Here is a 21,169-nt window from a genome sequence, read left to right on the forward strand (position 1 = left end):
GTTTCATAGGCTTCCCTCAGACCCGGGTGGTTGGGGTCTCTGTGTTTCTTGTTTGAGGCTGTTCTCAGGGTCTTCCGTACGGCTTTACATTCTCTGTCAAACCATCCGTTGATCTGTTTTTCTTTTGGTCTCATGTAGTTGACTTTTTTAGTGTCGGACAGTCTGGCCATTGCATGGAATATATTGTTGAGGTCTTTTGCAGCTTGACTTACTCCCTTTGAGATAGGCTGGTAGTCATAGTTGTAGAAGTGGTGGAGCATCCGCTGTATTTCAGGTCTGCAGGGAGCCTCTTTATACTTTAATGCCGACATTTTGTGCCATTTATAGGATGGAGGCCGGGTGAAGAGGCCGCTCTGCTGTCGCTTTTGAGTGAATGGTTTCTCTGTGGATTTCAAGTACAGAAGAAGTTGGCTGTGGTCTGACAGGTGCGTTTGTGGGGAGACTATGAAGGCGTTGATATTTGTCAGGTTCATATCTGTAATGACATAATCTACTACACTTCTCCCTACATGGGAGCTTAGTGTACACCTCCCTAAGGAGTCTTCTTTGGTTCGTCCATTAAGAATATGAAGTCTTAAACTTCTACATATGTTCAGGAGCTTTTTACCACTTTTGTTGACTGTATTGTCATAGCTGTTTCTCTCTGTGAGTACTGAGTCTTGGCTGTCATTCTCTGATCCAAATATGTAGATGTTCCCATCCGTGGTCAGGAAGTCGTTTTCTCTCCCTGTTCTTGCATTGAGGTCTCCAAAGATGAGAACTTTGCCCAGGCCCTGATAGATGGCTGCTTCTCTTTGTAAGATCTCGAAGCAGTCTGGATTGAAGTAGGGTGACTCTGGTGGTGGTATATAAGTGGCGGAGAGGTGGACATCAGACTGAGAGGTGAGAATGGAGCTGCTGATCCTGATCCATTTGTGGCTGCCTCCTCTCTTCACCGGTTTGATGTACTGGTGGATCTCCTCTTTATACCAGATCAGTATTCCTCCTGAGCTGCGGCCCTGTTTGATGTTTTTATTTTTCAGGGCGGGGACAGAGATTTCCCTGTATCCAATGGGCACCAGAGATTCGTTTTCGGCTATGGTCCATGTTTCCAGGAGGATCTGAATGTCTATATTTCTCAGTCTTTGTATAAAGTCAGGGTCATTTGTTTTACATCTAAAGGCCGAGGTGTTGAGACCCTGAATATTCCAGCTGCTGATTGTAAGTGAAGTAATTTTTCTATATATCTTGGGTGTATATACCTTGTAATGAGAAAGGCTGTGTATGACACCGGATCTCTGACTGATTTATTAATGATGTTGGTTCCGTCCAGTCACATTAGTTTCCTGCACCACCATCATCATCTTCAGCCTAGAGGCAGTCACTGCGCAGATAGAAAGTCTGAGTAGCAGAGGGTGAACGCTTAGGCGGTGTTGTACTCTGTATTGTAGTCTGTCTATGTATTACGAAGCCTAAATCTTCTTGATGAAATCATGCCTGGAAGAGCCATAGCAAGATAACGTTGAAGATCACGGGGACAGAACTCGCACCTACTGAAGCCTGGTGTTCCTGGGCAGGATTCTGACAAGCCCTCACCTACTAATACTGAACTGGTTGGACGATGACTTTTAAAAGGAGCCCATGCATTTTCTATAACTGAAGCTAGAGATTTTGACATTTTGGATGCCTTTCCAGAGATGTCAATTGGAGAGCGTTGTGGTCGGAGATGTGACTTCTACACCACCACACGAGCTGCCGCCTCTCCACCACCCGAGGTGCCGCACCCACCACCTTCTGTCTCTCCCATTCTCCCGCAGAATGAAAGTCGGCAAGGACAAGGTTGTCTCCCCTCTGTAACAATCTGTCATTGTAATTTTTTTGGGTAAACAATATCTATTACTATGTACAGTATGTAACCCCTTGTCATGTACAGCACCATAGAATTAATGGCGCTATATAAATAACTAAATAATAATACTGTAGGGGTGTTTCTGCTAGACAACGTATCAAACATGTTATTGAAGGATGTGCACAAACTATGTCACCTTGGTAGCTATACCCCAGTGGGTGTTGGCACAGTGTCATGTTGACTACAGTCCCCAGATGTTATGTAGGTCCCTAATCTCTCCTCTACTTTAGCAGCATGATGAATTAATAGGAAAAGCACATGGTATTGGTGTATCTGTTGTTTTTCTTGACAAAGAAACTCAATAACATCAATGAGGTGGTTAGCCAACTCAATAACATCAATGAGGTGGTTAGCCACACACGGAATGGAGAAATAGTAAAGATGAAAATTCACAAGTAGTTTCACATTTGAGGCAAAACACACTTCAACAAAGTTGCTTTAACTCTTGCAACATTATATTCCAAAGCCTTGAAGAAAAAGATGAATATATTGTGAACCAAATAGGTATGAATAACTAATCACACAAATGATGTAACATAATTCTAAACATACACAAGCTATCAGTGGGGAAATTGTTTTCCACCAAGAATTTTAAGTATGAGACTAGTGTCATCTTGTGGAATGATATGAGCCACAAAGTCCTTGAAATTGAAACTGTTCTGGATGTATTGCACAATTTTCTCTAGAAAATTAGAAGTCTGTGCCTTCTATGCTGCTTGCATTAAAGAACTGATTTGCCAGATATGTACGGAGTCAGGATGACCGGGCTGGGAGTACCTGTGCTGCGCCATTTCCAGAACTGTCAAGGCTGCGTCCCCTGTTTCCCGGCGGAAGGAATAGGGTAACGGACAGGCCCCATTACACAGAAAGAGGGGTTGTGTTTAGACAGGGAACCTGGCCGGAAGCTGATGTAAAAAAAAAAAAAAAAAAGCAAAGCAGGAGTGAGTCCCCAGCTGTGACCGTGTGAGCAGCAAGGGGGGCAAAATGCAGCAGACAGACCCAGTGACCTAGAGGCATGGGGCCAGCTTAAGAGAAAGCAGGCAAGACATCAAAGATTTTTGGCGTGGACAAGCAAGCGCATAGGATGCTGAGTAGGACAGTTCCCATTGTCTCCTGTTGTGAGCTCATTTTCTCGTTCACCTTTGATGTCCGATGAACTCCCTCTGCTGGTGAAGGGAGGTGGTGAAACTGATTTGGATGGGAGAAACCTGTCATCTGAACAGGTGGATTGCGATTGAACATCCGGAATCTCTGAGTGAATATAAGGCTGACGACGCCCTTGTAAGGTTGCTGGTGATTTCTCTGCTCTGAGCTCTGGCCTCCAGTTCAGTTCCTGTCTTCTGAAAGCTAAGTTTTGCTCTGTTATTGTTCCATGAGATTTTGTCTGATTTGCTTAGTTTTGTGTTCAGCTAGCCCCGGCTGGGGCTTTGCTGAATTTCCATTTTGTCCCTTATCGGTTAAATCTCTTTTGCTCTGTCTTCAGAATATATCGGAGTGCTGATATAGGGATTTTGAAGTCTAGTGACTTCAAGGCCATTTTTCTTATCAGACGTGTTGGGACTTGTTGGTAGGGTTTTTGCGGATTGCAGCTAGCATCTTTTCTGTCCTTTCCTATCTAGTTAGTTGGGCCCCATCGTTTGCTCTGCCTGTCTTTCTGTCTGTGTTTGTGTTTTCATCTCTTTTCACCGACAATACATGTTGGGGACTATCTATCGCTTTGGGGTCTGCTCTGGGGCAGTTTAGATTTCCCCTTTCTTTCTTTAGGCTTATGTAGTTCTCCGGCTGTGACGAGGTGTCTAGGATCACCGTAGGAACACTCCACGGCTACTGTTAGTTGTGTGAATAGGATCAGTGGTCTGCAATCCGTTACCTACCAACCTCTCCGGTTTTCTGGACTTAGCTTGCATTTTTGTTTTTTCCTCCGGTGACTCATTCATAACAGTCTCCCGCGACTAAAAGCGGTACTGCCATTTACCAAGGCGCCGTTTGCCCAGTAACTGCCAGAGAGCGAGGCGCCGTGCACTCCTTGACCGTGAGTACAGCGCACATGTGCAGTAGAGAGAGGCAGTTCATGCCATGTGTTCAGCGTGGATAACTAATAATTACAAGGCACAGAGGACGTTGGTACGGTCAGCAAGGTACTCCCTCAGCATTTTCAAAAACTTGCACTTCATGTGACAGTCCCCTGCGCCTCAGGGACAGGGCGATGGGAGGGTCTGAGAAAATTCTCCCCAAACTTTGCCAGTGTTCCACTGCCTTTGCTGGCTTGGAGTTGTGTCCCTCTCACCTGTACTCCTTGCTTGTCCAACAAACTTTGACCTCTGCCACCAGTGTTTTCAGATGTGAATTTTTTTTTAATAATTCCGCAAGAAGGGCCCTTTGTTCCTCCAACATTTTAGTACACCTGTCTGCCTCTGGAATAAGAGATGTAAAGTTCTCCTTGTAGCGTAGGTCTAGAAGTGTCACCAATAAGTATTGCCCGTAACCCAAAATTTTGATAACGCAAGGGTGACGGGAAAGGCAGCGTAACAAACTCAGCCATGCCTGCAAGACTGTTAACAGTCAATACTTCCATGTCCTCACCATGAGGATGACTGACCATGCTCTCCTCCTTCTCCTTGTCCAAAGGTCTCCAACTATTAGAACTAACCTCAGTAATATCATTGTACAAACATCATTGTAAATGCCTACTTGTAAATACACCCCTGAATTTTTTATCTCCCCCACCTCATTTTAGATTGTAAGTTGTCACAAGCAGGATTGTTTTGTTTGGGTTTAATTATTGTTATTGTTGTTACTTAGTGTAGATTCTAAGCTGTCACCAGCAGGGTAGTTTTGTTTTGGTTTAATTATTGGATTATTGTTATTGTTGTTACTTAGGACTGTTGTGTTTGAAACTGTTAAACTGTAAATATGTTTTCGCTGTATAATAACTCTCAATCTTCAAATTAGAACACAGATAAGCAGGATGGAGACGTTAATTATGGTGTCATTGACGCTCACCCTCTTTGTGGATTCGTCAAAGTTTTGGAGGATGTTACATATGTCAGACATCCATGTCCACTCCTCACATGTTATGTGTGAAGACAGAACTGAATACCGACAACCTTGTTGATGCTGGTGGACTATTCACCATCTTCCCTCTTCTGCTCACAAATCCTTTCCAACATCTGCATTGTAGAGTTCCAAGGCCTGGGGGCATCACACACCAGTCGTTGAGCCAGAAGCTGCAAGCGTTGCTGAATCACAGCAAGGGCGAATGAAGCTGTAGCTGACTTTCTAAAATGGGTATGTAGTGTGTTGTACTTTTCTGGCCAGTTCTGCCAGCTCCGTGTCGCTTGAAGCCGGGACCCACTTCGACCTTGGTATGATGCATGTCCTCCCAAACACTGAATATTGCGGGCCCTACGTCAATCTGGATTGCCCCTACAGTCTACAGCTCCTGCACCTCCTCCTCCTCCTTTGCCTCCTCTTCAGCCTCCAGCTACAAAAGGTAGCACATCAGTCACAAGCTGGAAGCACTACAGCACTGCCAAATGAAAGCGGGAACAGGCTGTGCTGAAGCTAATATGCTTCTGTGACAAACCCCAAAATGCTGAAGAGTTGTGGACTGCTCTGAAAGCAGGCAGATCGGTGGCTGAGATGGCTGAACCCACAGCCAGGCATGGCACGTGTGTGAGCTCGCCTCACCACAGAGCAGCCACCAGGTTCCAGCCATTGTCACACACAATGCAGTGGTATCACGCGCAGACACTGTTCATGGAGCCTGGTGTTCAGCCAACAAAGTCGGGTGCTTTGCTGCCATGTGCCTGATCATGCTTGTGGTGGTAAGGCTGGTAGGTTTACTACCCCAGCTGATGTGGCCATGGCCGGTGTTGCAAATGTCCTTTTTGGGGTTATTAGCAGTTTTTAAAAAACAACCAGACTGGTAGGGGGACATTTATTGTCTCCCTCTCCCGCACCACCTCCTCACCTCGTCACGTGTCTTTTGGTGTTCCCCAAGTCTCTGTTGTAGGACCCCTACTCTTCTCCATCTACACCTGCGGCCTGGGACAGCTGATGTAATGGCACGGTTTGCAATATCATCACTACGCCGATGACACGCAAATCTACCTTTCTGTACCTGACATCACCTCCTTACTGACCAAAATCACATGTCTTCCCGCTATATCATCTTTCTTTGCTGCTCGCTTTCAAAAAGTGGACATGGACAAATCAGAATGCATCATCTTTCAAGCATCTCACGCTGAATACATGTGAGAGCTGTATATGCCTCATTCGGTACCACTTTAGTAAGAGGTGAACTTTGCCCTAGAGAAAATGATTTTCCAGAATTTTTTGCACATTTTTTTGCAGCTGTGATCTTCATCTTATTGGTTTGGATGTGGTGTAAAGAGGAAATCAGGTGTTTCCAAGAGTTGTGGTTATGTACTTTTTGTGCCATTCCTTTAACAATGTTCGTTACACTAGGACAATTAATTTTAGACTGGAACATTAGGATATTATTGGTAACATGTATGGGTGAAGATAAACAAGCTTGTGCCACGGGTGTGTTTATAGTTACGTACGATGCACTCCTTTTTAAACTTAGCTTTTCAAGAACATCCATTAGTTTGTTTGGTTTTCCTCCAACACCGATCTGCTTTCTCTAGTTCAGCATCTCACGAACATGTTGCACTTTGCCCTTTATACAGACACATGCATCTTTGGCAAAATATTTTGGACGGGCATTTCTTAGGCTGAGTCTTACACGCGCATCTGTTACACCTTATCTTCAAACGGGCATGAAACCAATTCTGGTAACTGATGGTGGCTAAACAACGAATCATTGTTGGCTGTATCCTGGATCTCATACCTCCCATAGCCACTGCTGTTATTAATCATTTACTTTCCCATTCCTGTGATCAACATGCCCCTTTTCCAGTTCATTTCATCCAACGATTCGTCTGCTATATTGTTACTAATAACATGCACCTTCCCAGCATCAACTGTGTAGGAAGCCAAGTTACAGTTTTGCAAGGTGTTTATGATGCCCCTAAAAAAAAGTACAGGCTATATTGCTATCTACCCCCAGGGGGAAATGTTTGCCAGTCCATACACTTATTGTATGGGCATTCCAAGTCTAGGAGACCCCTTCCTTTAAATTGGGCATAGTTTTAAGTCAGGCCTTCCTCCACGCCTCATCATCCACCGCCACTAGATCAAAAGGGTTTACGTGTTCCGTGCAGCTACAGCCAGTGTTGAATTATATTAACAAGGGTGGGTGGTTATGCTGTGCGTAAAATACTTGTTCTGAAAAAGGTTGAGGTGTACCCCACAGGGGAAATGTTTGTCAGCCCATACACTAAGTATATGGGCATTCCAAGTCTAAGAGACCCGCTCCTTTAAATTGAGCATAGTTTTTAATCAGGCTTTCCTCCACATCTCATCATCCACCACCACTAGATCACCAGCAGTAAAGTGTTCAGTGCTGCTAAAGCCAGTGTCGAATTCCAAAAAAGGGTGGGTGGTTTTGCTGGGCATAAAATACAGTACTTGTTATGGAAAAGGGGAAAATGTTTGTCAGCCCAATATACTTAGTGTATGGGCATTACAAGTCTAGGATGTTAGGGACGGCGGAACGCACTAAATATAAAATAACGTAAAGTGTGTTCGCCGCCCAGGGTCCACCGTGCAGAAGGTGTTAACACTGCTGCTAGCTGATGGCAGACGTACAATATGGCGGTATAACGCACGCGGGTTGGACGTCACCCAAGTGCGTTGAGCGATCTCTGTTTTACTCATAGAGATGCCTTAGGTGCAAAACACAAAAGGGCTGAGCCTGTTAGCATCACAGGTCTCAGAGGAGTGCACGCACAATATATGGTCACAGGAGCTAGGCCCTAGGCAGAGGGTCAGCATCCGTATAGACCTACCGTGCATGCGGCGTCGCAACTGCGGACGCCAAAAGGAGCTGCAGACTGCAGCGTGGTGACAGACACTGCCGCTAGTCGACAATGCCCAAGAGAGGGCGCACTGTTGGACGCTAGTACTGTGTAGATGCTTATTGTGGCTATAGCTTGCCACTGGCTGGCGCTGACTCTAAAGCTAAGTCCCTATACACACTCGTAATATCAGAGGGAGGGGATCTTAATGAGTCATTCGCGAGTTCATGCATCCATCATCATTCACACAGTAGCAACTAGAGACTATACTAGCGCATGGCCGAGCGGCCATGCGAACCTTTTATAGCCAGGACCTTCCGGAAGCTTCCAGATCCCTGAGATGGACCAATCAGATCTGGAGAAGGACCTGGACATGTGGCTCCCGATCTCCAATGGGAGATCGTCTCGTGAGCATGCTCAGTAGAGCTGCGGAGGGACTTAGCCTCCGGAGTGATTTGCTGCCAAGCAGCCTGCATTGCCATTGCTGACCCAAAGGTGGCAGCAATAGCCAACCCCACAGAGCAGGTCTGGGCAGAGCATCTGAGAAGACGGGATTGCTGAGCAATGTCCTCTGCGGTCAAAAGATAATGGGAGACCGCAGAATGTGAGGCTCTGGATTCCTGTTGAACCGCTGCGGGAACCCAACGCCTAACATAGGAGACCCACTCCTTTAAATTGGGCATAGTTTTTAATCAGGCTTTCCGCCACATCTCATCATTCGCCACCACTAGATAACCAGCGTTAATGTGTTCTGTGCTGCTACAGCCAGTGTCGAATTCCGAACAAGGGTAGGTGGTTTTGATGGGCCTAAAATACTTCTTATGGAAAAGGCTGAGGTGTACCCCACAGGGGAAATGTTTGCCAGCTCAATACACTTAGTGTATGGGCATTACAATTCTAGGAGACCCTCTCCTTTGATTTGGGCATAGCTTTTAATCAGGCTTTCCTCCACGTCTCATCATCCGCCGCCACTAGATCATCGGCGTTAACGTGTTCCGTGCTGCTACAGCCAGTGTCACAATCCTAACAAGGGTGGAGGTTTTTGTTGGTCGTTAAATACTTGTTATGGAAAAGGTTGAGATGTACCCCACAGGGAAATGTTTGTCAGCCCAATACACTTAGTGTATGGCCATTACAAGTCTAGGAGACCCGTTCCTTTTTAATGGGACATTTTCTATTAAGAGACCATCCTACATGTTTCTTCCAAGGGGGGATTGGGGTTATTGGGGTGCATATGACTTAAGCTTGAAGTTCACCTTTACTCTGTTGAGAAGTTTTTCTGGGCTCTTTTGTTACCATTCGTATTATCCCTCTCTTATTTTTCATCAATTTTCCTCCTGTGGCCACTTCCAGAGAGGTTGGCTACAGTCCCATGGAGCTTATATTTCTGAATAATATGTGCAACAGTAGTCACAGGAACATCAAGCTGCTTGGAAATGGTCTTATAACTTTTACCTTTAACATGTTTGTCTATAATTTGCTTTCTACTCTCCTGAGACAACTCTTTCCTTTGCTTCCTCTGGTCCATGTTGAGTGTGATACATACCATGTCACCAAAGAGCACAGTGAGTATCTGTAGCCCTCTATACAGGCCCACTCACTGATTCCAAGATGGTAGACATCTGTGATGCAAATTAGTGGACACGCCTTGATTTATCATGTCCCTTTTGTCACATTATTTTCAGGGGTACCATCATTTCTGTCCAGGCCTATTTCATGAGTTTTACTCCCGTTTAATGTATATGCAGAAATAGGATTTCTCCTTCCTAGGTGCATTGCTCTACATTTATCTACATCAAACCTTATTTGCCAAGTGTTTTCCCATTCAGTCATTTTATCCAGATCGTTTTGCAATATTGTAGTGTCAAGGTCAGATTTTAATACCCTGCATAGTTTGGTGTCGTCAGCAAAGACTGACACTTTACTCTCAATCCTATCCACAAGGTCATTAATAAAAAGGTTAAAAAGAATCGGTCCTAGTACAGATCCCTGCGGTCCCCACAGCTGACTATATCCCATTTAGAGAACGTTCCTTTTATGATGACTCATTGTTTCCTATCTTTTAACCAATTCCATACCCATCTGCATATAGATTGCCAGTCCTTGCTTCTGTAGCTTCAGTATAAGGTTGTTATGTGGCACAGTATCAAATGCCTTTGCAAAGTCCAGTTAAATCACATCAGCCGCATTACCAACATTCAGATTTGCACTTACCTCCTCATAGAAACCCAAGATGTTAGTTAGACATATTAGTTATAATATTTTTATGGTTTAGAAGCCTTTTCACCTCTGGAGAGTAAACTTTTCTTTCTCCAGTAAGAGGGAATGCCTAGCCTATGTTTTGTCTTCTTCTTTGGACACCTTACAGTATATTGTCCATGTCTGTGGCCCAATACAGTTTAATGTCCTTCTCTGTTGCCTCGATACAGTATAATGTCTGCCTTTATGGCTCCAATACTTTATGATGTTCCCCTCTGTGGCCTCCTTGCTGCATAATGTCCCCCCTATGGCCCCCAGAGAGTATTTCTCACTCTCTGGACCCTATACAGTCTAATGTCCTCTGTGGCCCCCATATAGTATATTGTCCCCTTCTATGGTCACCATACAATAAAATGTCTTCTTCTGTTCCCCCCATATAGTATAACATCCCTCACTGCGGCAATTTAAAAAAAAAATCCTCTTAACTGTCCCCATTCCCTTGAAAGACAGTTCCTTCTTCCGTCTCCTTTATCCAGCAGTGGCTGTACAATGCAGTGGTATAACTGCACTGCCTGCTGCTGATGTCTAATAGGTTAGGGGCATGTATTGTAGGGGGGCAGTGCCCCACTGCTACCCAATCGTTTTTGACTGGATATGCCTCCAAGGACGCACAGCTAACTGAAAATAGCGTTGTCACCATTGTACCCATGGTCTAGGCCCAGTCACACTCAGTACCTCTCCAATCGCAATGATTATTCCCTGGCTCAGGAACACACTGTAGTCAGTGCGAGCTTCTGAATGGGAATTTTCATGTAACTTTTGTTCACTTTGGTAGACAGTGAAAATGAAGGTGCCTGTATGACAAAAGTACCCCACTTCCTTGTGATCATTAAAGGGAAGCTATCAGCTGCTGCATGCAGTTTGCAGCAAATGCAGCATGAATCAGACACCATCTCTAGTATGCTAATTATTTGTTTTCTTTTGGAACGCTGTGTTTCAGAGTAAAATAGTATTAAAAGCAAGGTGATGAGTCCAAGAGGCATGTTACCGGTGTCTTTTCTCCGCTGGCTCAGCTAGACTGACAGATTTCCCTATACCAACACTTACGCAGCTGCAGGTTTAGAATGCAATAACCATTCTCTGATTCGTGGCGCCCATGGTTCAGTAGCACAAGGTAACTGGAAAGTTCCCTCTAAGAATCCCACTAGTTAACTGAAATTGGTGACTATAATTAATATCTTGAAATCTTTCTATAGCGAATATTAATGTTAGTTATCCCTTTTTTTAATTAACTACATGTATGCAGTAAAGCAGAAGTAAATGACTTTTGACTGTGTAGGTCATACGATTCCGGCTTGCTCATTTTCGCTTATTTATAGCTGTGTGTTACACATCCTCACTTGATTGACATGTAAGTAGTCATGCATTTGAATTGCTTCCAGACATCTGAAAGTGCAATCACATTCTACACCCCCTTATCGCTGCAAACCTCAGTGGTGAGATCAGAAATCAGTCAAAGTAGACAAGGCATTTAGAAGAGCTTTAGTGTTCCTTCTGTCATCAGGATACTGATGTCATACAAGATGAAATAGATTGAAGAAGAACACTGAAAACTTTTTGAGATTAGATGGCAACCTGCTGAACTCATTTTTAGAATCTGACAACCCTAGACACATATAACATGCTGGCAATGATGAGCAGGATCTGGGATGTTCGCCAGCTCATATATAAATTCCTTGTGACGAGAATCTGTTTTCTAAATATATTTTACTTATCATATCTAGCATCAAGTTATTATGCAATTACTGTGAACCTGACAGCTCAAATACAACAATTTTACCCAAATACTTCTTGCACAAAGTTTGCTAAAGCCAAATAACAATTTATGGCCTCTAAATCAACAGTTTTTGATGGATCCTATTATAATTGTTTTATTAATTTGTGGACTGCAGCTGCCATTTCATAGTCAAGGTCTATCAGTCAATCGTCAAGGTCAATCAGTAGCACTAAAAAAAATCTCAATATACCCCTAGCCTCAAAGTGATACCTTTTCATCAGTCATTTCATGAAAACTGATATTTGCTTAATCGTCCAAGGTCTCCTGCAAGTGCTGTTATGGTGAGGTGGAAATGTCTATGAGCAACAACAGCTCAACCACCAGTGGTAGACCACACAATCTCATAGTGTGGAGCTTTTGAGTTTGACATACTCTTTGTTTCATCACTAGTTAGTTCCAAACTGCTCATAGAAGTTATATCAGCACAAGAACTGTGGGGGAACATTTTGTAAATGGGTTTCCATCATCAAGCATCTGCATAAAAGCCATGTATCATGTAGTATGATAGTATGGGCAGTTTAGTATGGTTTGAGCTATGCTATTTATATTTGGTGAGGGGTAATATTAATGCTTCAGTGTACCACAACTTTTTAGACAATTGTATGCTTTCAAATATGTGGCCAGAGTTTGTGAAAGGCCTTTTCTTATTCCGGTTTGACTGTGCACACAGCACAGCCTGAGCTAATTAACTGGGATGCCGACCTAAACTGTCTTGTCTTCTCGCACATCAGTGTCTGATTTCTTAGAAGCTCTTTTGTTTGAATGGGCACATCTTTCTCATAGACACACTCTAAAATCTGGATGAATTTTTTTTTTACTTGTAAAACTGGGGAAGGGGTCTTTGTGAGCATTCACATAGTCTTGCAGGACCAATATCCATTGGAGTCATAAGTCATCATTAAGTATAGGTCCAAACTGACCAAAGAAAATGACCACTCTTGTGGTAACTTTATAGCCACAGTCTTTGTTGTCACCCAGTTTTCCTAGAAATTGAAACTAAAGTGCCACCACTTGGGTTTTTTTTTAAACTTAACAGAAACAGAGATATGAAGATATCAAGGATATATATTTTAGAAGAAAATAGACTTTTGGGCTTTGAGCACGCTATACTTAAAGAAGTTGTCCACTACTTGGACAGCACCTTCTCATACCCCATGCTTGACTCCGATAAAATAAATAAGCTTATACTCACTACCCATGCCAGCCCCGTTCCAGTGGTGTTGGTACTCACTTTCCCGAGTCTCCCGTGAGGGGGTTATGACACATGAGTCTGGTACCTTATCAGCACTGGCGTCACTAGCACTAACTTTTTACAAATCAAAAATCAAGAGGAAGTCAGGGCTGTGGCTACTCTCTCACTTCCTCTTGATGTTCCATTTGTACAAAGGTGGAGACAGAGACGCCAACACTGATTGAACGCCAGGCTCATTTGTAATAACAACTGCATTAGAACCCCGGGAACACGAGTGCCGACACCAAGGGAACAGCACCGGCACGGAAGGTGAGTATAAGCTTTTTGATGTTATCCAAGTCAAACATTTAGAGCAAGAAGAGGTTGTCCTAGTAGTGCACAACCCCTTTAATGAATGGACTGGCTGGAGTGTGATGGGGTCTAATTCTTTAAAAGGCACATGTTGCTTATTGAATTAGACATATCTTTTAGCTGGTGTGCGCTGCTGCCAGAAATGTTATTCCAGTTAGGGCTGGAGAACATATCTGGACTAATGGACTAAGTAACAGTAGTGATGTAACTTTTCATGAATTTGACGGGCGGTCATAGCCTTGTCCCATCCCACTGTTGCAACACCCATATTGGCATGATAGGCTGGGATTGGTGTGTAAATACCAAATGTCACAATATTTTTACGCAAATATGCAACTTATTAAGGTGTTTTACATCAGAATGCTGAAGTAAACACCTTAACCCCTTCATGACCTATGACGTATATACATGTCATATGTTGCGTCCCTGCACTCCATGCGGGCTCTGGCGCTGAGCCCGCATGTTTTCCGGCACCTGACAGCTGATCTGATCAGCTCCATGTTCCCCTAACATCCTCAGGTGGCTGTTAACGTGTTAAATGTCACTGTCAATCTCCAACAGCGGCATTTAACATGGCTGCTCCGGAAGCATGTCATAAGACTCTCTGTGACGACTCCTGGAGTGGACCCTCTGGGTCGTCACAGTATAATCAGGCCATGGACCCTGCTGGTACCACCGCCTCTGCCCAAAAGGAACTGGTGTTCCTACGGGAGAGTCAGACCAGGATCATGTCCTCTCTGAAATCTATGGAGTCCCGTTTGTCGACTATTCAGTCTTCTAATCAAACTAGGATTATGGCCTTTTTGAAATCCATGGAGTCCCGTTTGTCGGCCATGCAGTCCTCTGACCCTGGGAATGCTTCCCAGTTGGCCAGCCTCCAGCAAGAACTCACATAGCAACGCGACACCCAGGTCCATATCCTCAACTTTATGGCATCAGTAGATAGTCGGCTCCTTTCCATACAATCCGTTTCTGCCCAGTCCTCAGTCCTGCACTCGCTGCCGCGCTTCGCAAGCCACCCCGATATAGCGTGGACCCTAAGTTTTGTCGAGGATTTTTGAGCCAATGCCGGTTATATTTTGAGCTTTTGCCACCGCACTATTCCACCAAGTGTGCCAAAATTGCCTTTATTGTTTCACACTTAGAGGGTGAGGCGTTAGCATGGGTGAATTCCCTCTGGGAGCGCACTGATCCACTCATCTCTCAGCTTTCCACCTTTTTGGACACCTTCCGCAAGGTGTTCGACGAGCCTCAACCACCGAGTCCCTCTTTAACCTCCATCAGGGGACGCTACTGGTGGGACAGTATGCCTACCGTTTTCGTACCTGGTCCTCCGAACTCGGTTGGAACAACGAGGCTCTCTTAGGGATCTTTTGGCGTGGCCTGGCCGGTCGGATCAAAGATGAACTGGCAGGTCGGGATACTCCCACCTCTTTAGAGGATCTGATCTCTCTGGTGACACGCATTGACCTGCGGTTTCAGGAGCGTGCCGGTGAATCAGCCAGAGAGAGAAGCTCCTCTCATCTCCTTTGTTCCTGCCCCAAAAGGCCAGGAAACTTCTCCACCTAAGATTGGTAGGAGAGGACTCCCTAGGTGTACGTGACTCCTCTCTTTCCCTGCTCGTGTCCGTGCTACTGAATCTTGGTGCCAAGCGTTTCTCAAAGGAGGCTTTTCCGGATTCTGGCGCAGATGGGAATTTTATCACACTCGAGGCAGTTAAAAAATACCGGATTCCTGTCAGATCCCTGGAGACTCCCCGGTCGATAGTTTTGGTCAATGGTACATCCTTGCAGGAGACCGTTACCCAGGCCACCGAAGAGATCGATTGGAAGGGTTTTGGCCCCGAGGAAAGGTCATGGGAACCCAGGGAGAATATCCACGCACCCCAGATTTTGTCTAAGTTGCTCTCCAGTTTTAGAAGGAGGGGGCGTAAAGGGGGGTACTGTCACACCGCGCTCACCTGGGGGCGTGACCTTGGTCCCGACGTCATCTCTTCCGGAGCCTCGGTTGCTCTGGGGGTCCCGCCGGGTGCGCAAGTGCATTTCTCGTACCTAGGTTCCTGTCTCCTCCATGTTATGTGTGCGCTTGCGCGCTCCTCTCAGTTCGGCCTCTGGGTCCGTCCTCTCTATAGTACTGGAGGACTTGACCCGGAAGCACTAACGATCATGTGCTATATCAGGCTACCTCTTCCTAGGGGAGGTGTCTGATTATTGTTGTGCTTCCTGGCTTGGTCTTTCGTGTCCCTGCCTGGCTGTGTGCTGTATTCAGGTACTCTGCCTTGCACTCTGTTGTGCCTCTTGGCACACGCTGTGACCCTGTACTCTCTCATACTCAGTTGTGCCTCCTGGCACACACTCTGATCCTGTGCTCTGTCTTACACTCAGCTGTGCCTCCCGACACATACTCTGTCCCTGTGCTCCGTCTTATACTCAGTTGTGCCTCCTGGTGCACACTCTAATCCTGTGCTCTGTCTTATGCTCAGTTGTGTTTCCTAGCACACTGGGCCTCGCTTCTTCGTGTGCTCTCTGCAGTCTCACAGTCCCGTTCTCATGTGCTCCCTGCAGCAGCCTTGCAGTCCTGCCTCCGGTGTTCCTGTTCCATCCTGCTCCAGTTCCATCCTACTCCAGTCCTTCCGTTCTCCTCTAATCCTGTCTCCTGTGTTCCTGCTCCAGCCATCCCTCCACATTCCAGTCTACTGTCTTACTCCACTCCTGTCTCCTGTGTTCCAGCTCTGTCCTGTCATCTACACTTCAGTCCCACACTCCTACTCCAGTCCATCCTGTGCCGCCCCTCTCGGTACTGGCTACCGTGGTAATCGAACCCCTGGGCCTGCTCCTAACGGTCCCTGTATAGGGAGCGGTTCCACCTGGCAGCTCGCCCGGGGCCCCTCGGTGCCACGGCCCAGAGGGTCCACTCCTGGAGATTCCGGCTCCAGACCAGCCACGCTAACACCCTCCCATCAGTGCCCCTGTCACGTGTTCGCGGGACGTCGATAGGTTGGCATGACTTTGTGTGATTTACAACTTCAAATTTGCACATGATTATGTAAATTCAAGTGTTTCAGTTGGTGGCTCCATCCATTTTTCCTAAACAATGTGTTGAACTTGTTTGGTACATTGAAAACTGTGTTCCTAGTGATTGTTCATTAAATAATTTCAGATACTCCATAACAAATTAATAGGCTTTATCTGCTTCATGTATAGTAATTTCTGTTCTAGTTTAATCATGTTACAATATATTCTTGTACTTTTCCACATTGGCCACTAGAGTTTTGAATACATACTGAACCTTATGGTATTCTAGTTCCAATGCTGGCTTTTCTGTATAGCCTGGGGTAGAATAAACAGTACCATGTTATTAGAGCTGATGATTTCATGACATCTCTATTCTTGCAAGAGGCTGGGATTATGCAGGATTTATTAATGTGCACTACATATACAGTGCCTACAAGTAGTATTCAACCCCCTGCAGATTTAGCAGGTTTGATAAGATGCAAATAAGTTAGAGCCTTCAAACTTCACACAAGAGCAGGATTTATTAACAGATGCATAAATCTTACAAACCAAAAAGTTATGTTGCTCAGTTAAATTTTAAGAAATTTTAAACATACAAGTGTGGGTCAATTATTATTCAACCCCTAGGTTTAATATTTTGTGGAATAAACCTTGTTTGCAATTACAGCTAATAATCGTCTTTTATAAGACCTGATCAGGCCGGCACAGGTCTCTGGAGTTATCTTGGCCCACTCCTCCATGCAGATCTTCTCCAAGTTATGTAGGTTCTTTGGGTGTCTCATGTGGACTTTAATCTTGAGCTCCTTCCACAAGTTTTCAATTGGGTTAAGGTCAGGAGACTGACTAGGCCACTCCAACACCTTGATTTTTTGCCTCTTGAACCAGGCCTTGGTTTTCTTGGCTGTGTGCTTTGGGTCGTTGTCTTGTTGGAAGATGAAATGACGACCCATCTTAAGATCCTTGATGGAGGAGCGGAGGTTCTTGGCCAAAATCTCCAGGTAGGCCGTGCTATCCATCTTCCCATGGATGCGGACCAGATGGCCAGGCCCCTTGGCTGAGAAACAGCCCCACAGCATGATGCTGCCACCACCATGCTTGACTGTAGGGATGATATTCTTGGGGTCGTATGCAGTGCCATCCAGTCTCCAAACGTCACGTGTGTGGTTGGCACCAAAGATCTCGATCTTGGTCTCATCAGACCAGAGAACCTTGAACCAGTGTGTCTCAGAGTCCTCCAAGTGATCATGAGCAAACTGTAGACGAGCCTTGACATGACGCTTTGAAAGTAAAGGTACCTTACGGGCTCGTCTGGAACAGAGACCATTGCGGTGGAGTATGTTACTTATGGTATTGACGGAAACCAATGTCCCCACTGCCATGAGATCTTCCCGGAGCTCCTTCCTTGTTGTCCTTGGGTTAGCCTTGACTCTTCGGACAAGCCTGGCCTCGGCACGGGAGGAAACTTTCAAAGGCTGTCCAGGCCGTGGAAGGCTAACAGTAGTTCCATAAGCCTTCCACTTCCGGATGATGCTCCCAACAGTGGAGACAGGTAGGCCCAACTCCTTGGAAAGGGTTTTGTACCCCTTGCCAGCCTTGTGACCCTCCACGATCTTGTCTCTGATGGCCTTGGAATGCTCCTTTGTCTTTCCCATGTTGACCATGTATGAGTGCTGTTCACAAGTTTGGGGAGGGTCTTAGGCTAGTTTCACACTTGCTTTTTTTTGCAGCGCGTTTTTCCCGCAAAAAAACGCATTGAAAAAACGCATACAAAAGCATACAACTGCTGCATTTTCTTCAAGCATTTTTATGAGCATGCATGAAAAAAACGCAGCGTTTTTATGCGTTTGTATGCGTTTTTAGTGCGTTTTTACCGCGTTTGCGTTTTTTCCAAACATTAGGTGGCCCCTCACACTAACCCAAACCATGACTTTACTAACCCTAACCCTAACCCTAACCCTTAACCAAACCATACCCTGATCCTAACCCTAACCTTGATCCTGACCCTAACCCTGACCCTAACCCTGACCCTAACCCTGACCCTAACCCTAACCCTTAACCAAACCATACCCTAACCCTGACCCTAACCCTAACCCTTAACCAAACCATACCCTGATCCTAACCCTGACCCTAACCCTAACCCTTAACCAAACCATACCCTAACCCTGACCCTAACCCTAACCCTGACCCTAACCCTGACCCTAACCCTGACCCTAACCCTTAACCAAACCATACCCTAACCCTGACCCTAACCCTAACCCTTAACCAAACCATACCCTGATCCTAACCCTAACCTTGACCCTGACCCTAACCCTAACCCTGACCCTAACCCTGACCCTAACCCTGACCCTAACCCTAACCCTTAACCAAACCATACCCTGATCCTAACCCTAACCCTGACCCTATCCCTTAACCAAACCATACCCTGATCCTAACCCTGACCCTAACCCTAACCCTAAACCCCCTTAACTAACCCTAACTCTAACCCAAACCCCTAAATTCCATTGTCTAAACTAATGGTAAAAAAAAAACGCATGTGCAAAAAACGCATACATAAGCATGCCAATGAGCACATATGCTCACCATAGACTTATAATGGGTGTCTTGCTGTAAAAAAACGCATTGCGCGCGCATGCGTTTTTTTGAGGCAAGTCAGACGCCCAAAAAATGCAACAGGTTGCATTTTGTGCGCCCGAGCGCATACCGCAAAAAAAGCATGCGCGGAAAAACGCGTACAAACGCATGTGTATGCGCACATAAGCGCATCCCATGCAAAGTATAGGAAAAAAAAACGCATGCGCTATTTAGCGCTAAAATACCGCGAAAAAAAAACGCAAATGTGAAACCAGCCTTAAATAGTCAGAAAAGGCTGGAAAAAGAGATAATTAATCCAAACATGTGAAGCTCATTGTTCTTTGTGCCTGAAATACTTCTTAATACTTTAGGGGAACCAAACAGAATTCTGGTGGTTTGAGGGGTTGAATAATAAATGACCCTCTGAATAAACTTTTCACAATTTAAAAAAAAAATTAAACAAAGAAATAACATTCTTTTTTGCTGCAGTGCATTTCACACTTCCAGGCTGATCTACAGACCAAATATCACAATGCCAAGTTAATTCCGAATGTGTAAACCTGCTAAATCTGCAGGGGGTTGAATACTACTTGTAGGCACTGTAACAATAAGGCTCTATTTTCTTATTTTGATTCTTCTTACTTTTTCCCCTATTAGGGTATGCTCATATGTCACTTGTTTGTCACAAAAAAACTGCAGCATTTTCCAGTCTCAGCAAGTGAATGAGATTTCTGAAATGCCAAAGAGAGGTTGCCTATTTTCTCCTTGTAGATTTGAAACAGTTTCACATCTGCAGCATATCAATTCCTTCAGCTTTTTTGCATCATTTTTCACTTACTCTAATGGATGGGGGAAAAAATGCATACAAAAATGCAGCACAAACGCTCACCAATTCACCGCAAAATTGCACAGTTTTTTATGCAGTTTTTTCTGCTAAGAGACACATTTTTAATGCAAGAATGTCTTTCTCAAATACTTATCATGTGCACATAACCTAATGGTAATTTACTGTTATCTGTTGACTGTATCCATAAAAGTTTGTTCATTTTTTGTTAATATCTATGTATTTTTTATTGCAGACATCCCAAGACTATGAGGTATCCCTCACATGGCATAAAGTAACCTCTTAAATTCAGTCTAAATATTATTCATCCACCAGAATTGAAAGGTAATTCTCCACTATGCGTATGTGTAATAATGCTGGCAAGTTTTTGAATTGAAGGGTGCACATATATTTATAGAGGTATTTGATATGATGTTTGATCAGTATTTAGAAAAAAACTGCAGGCCCTCCACCTGAGTACATTGACATTTTACAAAAGTTAAGGCAGTCTACAGAAGTAGATATAATGAATGGCTCAACTAGGAAAAATGAAATGGACCTTATCTTTGTCTATATAATTTTGACACTTCAGACAATGAGATGTGTGACCGGTTGACCATTAGATAATATTGCTGAAACAACCCAGAGGTCTTGCTTAGCCAATCGCTCATCACATATTGAGGATTAGTGTACTACCCATCTCCATTTAGTCCTATCAATTCACATGGAAATAGATATATTGTTCCTCTTGCTGTGCTTTTTAAGTATTAAGTGTTTTATTAGCATACAGACGGGGTCATATTTGGCATTCATGCCGCTCTAGGCAAGCCCCTAATGATCAGTCATACGAAGGGTATGTAAACACAGAACCTCTGTCAATACAGTACTACATCACCAGAACTTCCATAAGTGCAGTAATACATCACCAGAACCACTGTCAGTATTGTAAATCACCAGAACCACCAACAATGCAGTAATATATCACCAAACCACCGTCTATGCAGTAATACACCACCATAACCTCTGTCAATGCAGTAAAACATCATCAGAATCACAGTCAATACAGTAATACATCACCAGAACCACTGTCAGTATAGCAATACATCACCAGAACCTTCATCTGTACATAAATACATTGCCAAGTTGAGTACAGCAATCAATTGTAGTGTCAGGTTAGTGTCATATACAATTGTATCAAATTAACCTACAACTCCCCATATGTCCTTAACAATGATAAAGAGATGGTTGAAGTTGTTGTTACCAGCCATCATCAGACTGCGGATCATACAAGAACCACAGTACTTAAAGGCCCTAGGCAGGAGCTTTTTTTGACATTTAATGAGTAACTTACATTTTGGAAGATATCTTTA

The 21,169-nt window shown here is 44.5% G+C and overlaps 1 protein-coding gene across 2 annotated transcripts in view; it reads left to right on the top strand.

The window, feature by feature from the left end:
• SRRM3 (serine/arginine repetitive matrix 3) overlaps nucleotides 1–21,169 on the top strand; it is a 713,909-nt gene that overhangs the window by 256,255 nt on the left and 436,485 nt on the right. For both annotated transcript variants that reach the window (XM_073573890.1, XM_073573882.1), the window contains exon 3: nucleotides 20,056–20,144. The gene's annotated coding sequence lies outside the window, so the exon portion shown is untranslated. The remainder of the gene's footprint in view (nucleotides 1–20,055; nucleotides 20,145–21,169) is intronic.

This window comes from Dendrobates tinctorius, unplaced genomic scaffold, assembly GCF_039654945.1.
Source record: "Dendrobates tinctorius isolate UK_male_01 unplaced genomic scaffold, ASM3965494v1 ptg000007l, whole genome shotgun sequence".
In the NCBI taxonomy this organism is placed as follows: Eukaryota; Metazoa; Chordata; class Amphibia; order Anura; family Dendrobatidae; genus Dendrobates; species Dendrobates tinctorius.